This window comes from Petaurus breviceps, unplaced genomic scaffold (assembly GCF_028583685.1).
Source record: "Petaurus breviceps papuanus isolate PSGF00001 unplaced genomic scaffold, PetGlider_PUasm1.0 38, whole genome shotgun sequence".
Taxonomy (NCBI): Eukaryota; Metazoa; Chordata; class Mammalia; order Diprotodontia; family Petauridae; genus Petaurus; species Petaurus breviceps.
This window is the reverse complement of record NW_027186304.1, coordinates 102,625,989-102,634,511: the sequence shown is the minus strand read 5'-3', so window position 1 is coordinate 102,634,511 and position 8,523 is coordinate 102,625,989. Positions and strand designations below refer to the sequence as shown.

The following is an 8,523-nucleotide window of genomic DNA, read 5'->3' as shown; positions in this document are numbered from 1 at the left end:
GTTATAAAAAATGGTGAGCAGCCTGATTTCCGAAAACCCTGGGAAGATTTACATGAACTGATGCAAAATGAAGTGAATAAAACCAGGAGAACATTGTACACAGGAGCAGCAATATTGTAATAGTGATCAACTGTGAAAGACTTAGCTACTATGAAGGTAACAATCCAAGACAATTTCAAAGGATCCATGATGAAAAAAGCTCTCTGTTTCTAGAGAGTACAGATTGAGGCACACTTTTTTCACTTTCTTGTTTTTTCCAATTAATATGGAAATATTAATTAAAATTAAAAAATAATGAAATATTCATTAATATGAAAATATATTTTGCATGACTTCAGACATACAATTGTTATCATATAGCTTGCCTTCTCAATGGATAAGGAAGGGGCAAGTGGGAGGAAAGATTTTGGAACTCAAAATTTTTTAAAATAAATGTTAAAGAAAAAAAAAGAACACTTCTCTCAAAGGTTGCCAACATTCTTTTAACCTCTTAGTCCAAAGGCTTTCTCTCAGTCCTCTTTCTCTCTTTTTAAGTTTTTATTGACATTTTGTTTTTACATTACATATATTTGCAGATCAGTCTCAATTCATTACAGATCTCTTAAGTAGAACTAATAAAACCTCATCTGAAAGTTCATGCAGCATTTCATATCTGTAGCACACCCCCACATCTATTTTTCTTAATTCACAGAAAACTTTTTTTAGTTTTATCTTCACAAATTAACCAGAAATGGGATACTGAGCTGGTCCATTTTATAGAGAGAAAGGCTTAGGAGGAGGTTAAGGTTTCAGTCATAGTAGAATAGTAGCAAGCCAACTATATATCATATACATGATATATGTTTTTGTGTGTTGGGTGATGGGAAGGAAAGGTTGTTGTATTCTTGTTCACTGAGAAGCAGAAAGAGGGTTCCTGACTTGGAAAAGTAAGATGTAGGCAGTGTATGTGGTAAACCACACTAGATTCAAGGAACATTGGAGCCACTCAAAGTCCCACCTTTCATTTTACAGATCGATCAATGAATAAGGATTTATTAAGTACCTACCACATATTAGGGGTTTACTACGTACTGGGGACACTGAGGACCATACTCTTTTCAAATGTTTACTCTGTCTATAATATACAATATTTAAGTTCAGAAGTGATCATTGTATTCATAAGGTAGGAGTAAAAAGATGGTGAGGTCATGTGAGGTTCTAGGTCTTTGTAACTCTTAATTTTTATCAAAGCACCTAGAAATGCTTAAAACCCCACCAAATAGAAGCAGGACAAGCCTGGTAGGAAAATAACTGATTTTTTAAAAGTTGAAATGAGTTTAGATATCATATAGTCGAACCTCCTATTTTGACAAATAAGGAAATTGGGGCTAGAGAAGGGAAATAACTTGCCCAAGTTTACACATTTGTTTGTGCCATAGTTGGAAGCAGAACCCAAGATTCCTGCCTTCCAGGCCAAGTTTCTCTCCACTAACCTATAGCTTGCTTTCATCAGAGAAAATGCAAAGTTCCAAGACCAGTAGGGGTAGAAGTATCCAGTTCCTCAGGAGTGGGACCAGCCCTAAGGACCAAAAAAGTAAAGTTAAAATTTACTCTTATCTCCTATTTCTTTTCCTCCTTCTCTCTTAATATCTCATATACTAGTAAAAATGTTAAACTCAAGGCCACGTGGCCCTTAACTCCCAAGTGCAGTGGGAACCAGGTTGAAATATAATTGGGGAATGTTTAACAAATCAAAAATAAGATACAATGTAGATAATATTAATTTATGGTTTTCTGAGTCAATATGTTGCCCTTGGTTATACATTTTATTTGAGTTGGCTACCTCTGTTAGAGCATGGTTTCTTAACTTTGTGTCATGAATTCCTTTGGCAGTCCAGTGAAGTCTTTGGACCCCTTCTGGAAAAAAAATGCTTTTAAATGAATAAAATAAAATACATAGGATTAAATAGGAAACTAATGATGTTAAAATATATTTATCAAAATAGATTATTTAAAAGTTCACAGAAAACAGAAGCCCCTTTCCTAGAACTTATCATTGCCAATCCCAACTATTTTCCCCAACCTTCACATTGAATTTTACCCGCTCTTTTATCTCACGAACTCAGGGCCCAAATTGTGAGCTTCATAGTCTGATCTCCCTGTCCCACATACTAAGTGAAGATTATTAGCCTCAGGTGAAATGTGGGTATGTGTATGATTATGTACACGTATGCATATACATACATACACAACCACCTCAATGTTGTTCCTAAACCTGACAGCCAGAAACTTCTTGGTCCCACAGGCCACAGGTGGATCCTTAATCCAGAGTTTCTTAAACTCTACCACAAAAGCTGCCTCTAGGTGCAGTGTCTTCTGATCTGGGATTGAAGTTGTGTTGGCTGCTGGCCAGCCCCAGACAGTCTCTGCTCAGGCCAGATGTTCTGCAGCTGTGCTCCACCCTCCTGGGCACATCATAATAGCACACAGTGTTTCTATAATCTCATTTATTCCCCATTGAAAAATAAGTTGTAAGAGGAGCATTATTATTATCCAGATTTGATAGATCAGGAAATTGAAGTTCAAAGCATGACTTGTCAATGGCCTCTCAGCTAATAAACCAAGTGGGTTCTGTACCCATGTCATAGCAATTAGTCCAGTATTCTTTTCCATCACACCACCCCGAATTTGGGGCACAGAATCAACATCCGCTCCTCTGACTCAGCCTCCCTCAGCTCTAAGTAGTACTAGCACGAAGTACTCCACTTCCTTCCCTCCACCTCTCACACCCAGAGCAACAGCAGCAGCATCTGCAGGGCCTAAGGCTACAGCCTGTGGGATAAGGCAGAGGACGACTGCAGGGGCAGTGGCAGCAGCAGCAACAGCAGCCCGAATCCTGGTATAGTATAGGGAGACTTAATCACTCGGGTCTCACACCTGTACATCTGCTTCCCTACTCTGTAACAGACCTGGGTGCAGGAAGGGAGGGGCTGAGCTATGCTGAGCTCAGTGGGTGAGAGCCAGGAAAGGAAGTCTGTGTGAGGAGGGCAAGAAAAACGGGGAGAGAACCAACTTATTCGGGTGGTCTGTGAGTCTGTTGTCTCAGGCAGCATCATCCTCCCTGCTCAGCATAGTAGCTCTAGGTGGCCACCCATTTTGTCTGTGCATGACTATCAAGTGAGCTTGGGGAAGGAGCCAGGGGTTTTGCTTACTTTGAGGTTTTCATTGATTTTGTTTAGTTCTGACTGTGGTTAGACTGGAATGAAAATTATTTTACTTTGGAAGCTCTTTTTGGTTTCATATGGTTTTTGAGAGTAAGGGGTATCATTTTGAGGGACTTCAACTATTAGGCCAGAGATGGGAGGAAGAAGAGAACATCTGGAAAATGGACCCTGTGAAGTTCTCCCCACCTGAGTTCTGTTGTCACTTCAGTAGAGGTGTACTTCTGTGTGGTCCAAAGTAGGTTGGACAGGCCTGGCATTACAGGCTATGACCCTGGCACATCATAGCCCTGTGGATGGATGAGGAATCAGACTTTGTTTGGATACAGTGGACAAAACTAGAAGCAATGAGTTTTAAAGTTGCAGAACTGGAAATCTCAATTTCAAAGAACTTGCTAATAATCAGATATTTTAAAAAGTGGACTTGGAAAGAGAAGGGGTGAAGTGAATAAGTATATCTATCTATCCATCTGTATTATCATCTTGAAGAGAAGGAGAATAGTATTTACCTACACTTTTATACATTATATATTCACCCACACACATATACGTATGTATAACATAGGTCATATATATGTGTATGTATATGTATACACATATATGCATATATATCCATGCATACACACATACATACTTCCCGACTATGTGCCAAGCATTTTACAAATATTATCTAATTCAATCTTCACAACAACCCTGGAAGGTAGGTGCTATTATTATCCCCACTTTACAGTTGAGGAAACTGAGATTAAGTGTCTTGTCCAGGGTCACACAGCTAGTAAGTGTATGAGGTCAGATTTGAACTTGAGTCTTCCTGACTCCAGGCCCAGTACGTCGATCTTGTATGTCTTGTGTGGTCCTAGAGATCATTCTTTATTCAGAGGCTTTCTGATCCTTTGTTGGGGATATTCTAAAGAGGATTGCCTTGGAGACTTCTCTTGTCCCTGTCCTGTTTAATCTTCTCATCAATTCCTTGTGTAAAAGCAGATGGTACCTGTCAATATTTTTATTATTATAGTTGTAGACAACAGAAGTAAAATTCCCAAAGAATTTACCATGGTCTACTGATGGACCAAATCTATCAGGATGAAATGTAACAGAGCTAAGTGTAAAATACTGCACTTGAGGTTTTTTTTTTTAAATTGTAGTATATGTATGAGACTGTGAGTGTGGAAAACTGCATTTAATGCTGCAGCTGTTTGATAGGTTGGTTAGTTTCACTGAGTTTTTCTTCATTTTTATTCTTTGTTATAAAGGATGGATGTCTCTCTGGGAAGGGGGGATGACATATATTGAAAAAAATGAAGTGATGTTAAAAACAAAAGATCCACAAAATATTTTAAAAAGTTATAGGACATATAGGATGGGGAAGCCATAGCTAGATAACAGTTTATATATATATATATTTTTTAAGAAGACATGGTGGTATTAATGGATTTTAAACTTTTCTTCCTTTAGTTTATGTTAGTTTCCTGAGAAACAAACAAAAGCTGAATGCCTACTTATTAAGGATTATACATAGTGGATTCTTGCTCTAGCATTGGTTGAACTGTTTGAATTGGTTGAACTAAGATTTTGGGATTCTGTGACTACAGGCTATGAAAGCATGGAATGGGATAAAGTAATGTCCCTAAAATACAGGAATTTGTGGATCAAAGAAGGACCCAGTGCAAGGATTCAAGAAGAAGTAGGCTGGTGCTGGTGGTACACGCCTGTAATCCCTGCTACCAGGGAGGCCAAGGCCAGTGGATTGATTAAATTTGAGAGTTCTGAACTGCAGTGACTTAAGGAAAATCAAATGTCAGCAGTAAATCTGACCCCCATAGTGTGAGCTCCCAGAATTGGGGTACTACCACGCTGCCTAAGCATATCCTATCTGCTTTCCCTGGTCAGCATTAGTGAGTCCTGGAGTGGGGAGGGGGGAGGCAGGGAGAGAGAGGGAGAGAGACAGAAGGAGAGAGACAGAGAGAGACAACACCACACCAGGACTAGTCAGTCCACTTCTTCTGCACTGCTGCCTTATTTGATACATAAATTACCACATTTCTGGATTCTTCCTTTGTCTCATTCTGTGCCTTCAAAGACTGCAGGCACAGAATCACTAGTAGGTTAACATTAGTTTGGTCCTTAGGTAAAGATCTAGGTTTCTTCATCTGTTTTTTTCTAGAATAACATCTGGACCCAATCTCCCTGAAGGCCAAAAAAAACATAATGTTAATGCTATCTTGAGCTGGTATGCTTTCAGGATTGTATCAGGTCTAGGTTTGTTTGTCAGTCAGTACCTGAGTTACTTGGGCTGGTATTTGATCACAAATGTAGGTGGCTGGTAAGGGTCTTTGATTGAATTGAAGTAACATTACCTAACAATGGAGCAGATTTGATAGGGGTGGAGGTATGTGGGCAGCAAAGACCAGAGGGTTGGGGTAGGGGCTGTAATAGTGGTGAGAGAGGCAGTGGTGATGCAGGAATCAGATCGTAGGACCATAAGATGAGGAGAAAGGCAATAAGAATTTATACAGTACCTACTGTGTGCCAGGTACTGTGCTAAGCTTTACAAATATGATCCAATTCCATCCTCACAACAATCCCATGAGGTAGTTATTATCTCAGTTTTACAGCTGAAGAAACGGAGGAAACAGCAGTTAATTTGCCCAGAGTCACACAGCTAGTGAGTATCTGAGGCCAGACTTGAACTCAGGTCTTCCTGACTCCAGGCCTCGCACTCTATTCACTGTGCCACCAGCTATTCCCCAAGATCATAGAATAGAGATGGAAGGAATGTTAGAAACTATCAAACATAACCCCCTCCTTTTACAGATGAACAACTGAGGCACTAAGAGTTTTAAGTGACTTGCCCAGGCTCACATTTGAACTCGGGTCTTCCTGAGTTCCATATATCTCATTATAATAGATACTTTGTAGTTTTGATCTCAGTAAATCTAACCTGACAGGTAGAAGCATAACTTTTTCTCTTTGTCTTTCAAAGCATTTGTTCTTGGGATGAACACTAAGTTTTGCTCTTTTGCCCACAACACACTGCCAATTCTCAGCTCATTAGCATTACACTGATAGCTGACATTCTCTGAGTACCATACCTGAGGCTCACTTTTGTCAGCTCTGCCCACTTCTCTAGATTCTTATCGATAACTAATTACCCAGAAAGCCCCAGGAAATGGGTCTTCCAGAAACGTATCTTTATAATCTCATGAAACCAAAATACTTTAAATGTTCAATGAAAAGAACAGGCCATGCCTATAGAGAGAAGTAAAGGCTTGTTCCCTAACAGGAAGGCTTCTGATTAATTATATCTGAGAGCTATATAATTCAATTTGGTATGTCTCAAAATACATTCCAACTTCAACCAATTGGAAAATAGCATTTAAAAGTTTAATGTTTTCTTTATGTTACAGTAAAGCTCCTTATCAGGGCAATTACAGATGAGTTAAGATGCCTACTTATAAAGACCATAAATCACAAGCTGTGCCCGTTGGTGACTTTAGTGTGATAGCTATGTGACATTGTGCAACTGGCTTCCCCTCTCTGATCTCTTTTCCTCATCTGTAAAATGTGAGAACTGGTCTACCCTGAAGGAAAACAGTTTCTGTGATCTCATCCAGCAAGATTGTACCCCCTCCACTAATCCTAACATCTTTTCTTGATATTGTTGCCTTTTCTTAATCCTAAAAGAAATGTGCCTATTTTCCCCTTTTCATTGCCATAGCCCTTCTTGCTTTGCTAATTAGCCATCTGGGATTAATTTTTCCAATGTCTTCTCTTCTTGATTCTTTATTTTTTTTATTAAAAAGTCAAACATTTTTTGTTATAGCTATGTGAGTCATATGTTTATTGTACAAATCTTAAGCCATGAATTAAAAACATGAATGCAAACTGGTTGCCAATAACCATTTGTATGACTAACACTGGTGCAATGTGTGGCTTTCACATGGTACCGTTTGCTGAAGGACTCTGTAACAGAACTCATTATCTTCCTTTCCCTCTCCAATCCACCCCCTTTTTAACTTCCCCCTTTCTTTTAAGAGTCCCAACATCCCTCCAGTAAACTAGATTCTCAACCTTAGAGGCACCATAACCTACCTTCTCTCTCTCCCTCATCCCACATATCCAATCTGTTGATGAGTCCGATGTCCAGTTTACCACTCCAATATGTATAACATCCATCGCCTTCTCTTTACCTAAAAAGCCACCACCCTAGTCTTTGTCACCTCTCACCTGTACTATTACAATAGTCTCTTAATTGGTCTCACTGTCTCAAATTTCTCTCCACTCAACTCCATCTTCCCCATAGCTGCCAAAGTGACATAGAGGTTTGACTAGCTTGCTGCACCTACTCCAGACTCACTATGGACAAATATTGGGCCCATGGACTGATAGATTTTCAGCTCTGGAACCAAATAGAGGAGCAGGGATGATATTGCATTCCTTGTCCTTTTACCAGCAAGCAGCTCCTCAACTAATCAATCAATAAGTATCACCTAATATGTACCAGGCACTGTGCTAGACATGAGGGATGCAAAGATAGAAAAGAAATGAAATAATCCTTGACCTCAATGAGCTTACATTCTGTCAGGGAGATGGGGAGATATCATGTCTCTATACATGATCTATACACAGAGAGAGATATAGTTATATTTTCCTTTTTGCTGTTGTTTAGTCACTTTCAGTCATGTCTAACTCTTCATGATCCCATTTGAGGTTTTCTTGGCAAAGATACTGGAGTGGTTTGCTATTTCATTCTACAGCTCATTTTACAGGGTGAAGAACTGAAGCAAACAGGGTTAAATGATTTACCCAGAGTCATACAGCTAGGAATTGTCTGAGGCTGGATTTGAACTCAAAGATGAGTCTGACTCCAGGCCTGGCACTCCATTCACTGCCCCATCTAACTACCATATGCTACACACACACACAGGTATGTATACATACATGTACATACACATATACGTAAATATAGACACACAGGCACACACATTTTTACTGTATATGTGGTTCATATCACCTCTAGGATCAGATTCAGACTCCTCTGTTTAGCATCTAAAGCTCTTCACACATTTCTGGATATATGTGTAAAAAATTTCCTTTTACAGACTTTATGGTCTAATCAAACTGGAGTCTTGCAATGTTGCATATATCACACTACATTTATAGCCTTTCTGCCCTTGTGCAGATTGTCTCTCATGCACAGAATATACTCCCTCCTCATCTTGACCTCTAAGCATCCCTAATTTCCCTTGAACCTTATCTCAAGCATGATTTTCTAGGACGTCTCTCTCTCTCTCTCTCTCTCTCTCTCTCTCTCTCTCTCTCT

At 39.4% G+C, this 8,523-nt stretch overlaps 1 protein-coding gene across 1 annotated transcript in view; it reads left to right on the top strand.

Moving 5' to 3' along the window:
* The first annotated feature begins 2,741 nt into the window (after positions 1-2,741).
* Positions 2,742-8,523, top strand: part of LOC138170715 (serpin B6-like) — a 26,898-nt gene continuing 21,116 nt past the window's right edge. The window contains exon 1 of the mRNA XM_069100212.1: positions 2,742-2,878. The gene's annotated coding sequence lies outside the window, so the exon portion shown is untranslated. The remainder of the gene's footprint in view (positions 2,879-8,523) is intronic.